Raw genomic sequence first — 693 nt, forward strand, 5'->3', positions numbered from 1 at the left:
GTCTAAGGGTGGACAATAGCGACACCCGCAAAGTGGACATATATAGCGGCTGTTATAAAAATAGAACGGTAACAGGAGTTTAGAGCCAGTTCGAGGGTGCGCTCGCACCCGCCGTATACTCTAATTGTAAGCGTCGTCCCACGTGATGCGTTAGAAAAAAAAGCAATTTTCTTTTCTCGTTTTTCTCAACACGATCCTATTCACGCTCTTTTCCCATTCTATTGTACGTACAACGTGTCCCAGAAGAAGTGTTAGAGCCGAAGAGGGGTGATTCTGTAAGTATTTCTGAATAACAATTTTCTTTGGCAAAATTCGAAGCGACGAATGGTTTTTGAATTATTAACGAAAAACACTGACCAATAAGAGCGTCTGTAGGGCCCGCGCTCAGTCACGACAGTGGTGGCTCGGATCGTGGCGCTCGGCTAGTGGTCAGTGCAGGCCTTACGCGCGCTCTCATTGGTCAGTGTTTTTCGTTAGCCCTTTTAATGCCGAACGACGATATATTATCCAAGTGCGCCTTACTATTTGCATTGCGAGAGAATTCTACCTGAAAATTAATTTATAAAACGTTACAAACGGTCTAATTCCATTGCATAAGAATGAAAAAAATTATTTTGGGGTTTAACTTTTTGTTATATTCTATGGTGATTGGTGCCGAGACTTGCGTATACGCTGGAGCGATGAGGTAGAAAC

Source organism: Ceratina calcarata, unplaced genomic scaffold (assembly GCF_001652005.2).
Source record: "Ceratina calcarata isolate Rehan_Ccalc_2016 unplaced genomic scaffold, ASM165200v1 scaffold60.2, whole genome shotgun sequence".
In the NCBI taxonomy this organism is placed as follows: domain Eukaryota; kingdom Metazoa; phylum Arthropoda; class Insecta; order Hymenoptera; family Apidae; genus Ceratina; species Ceratina calcarata.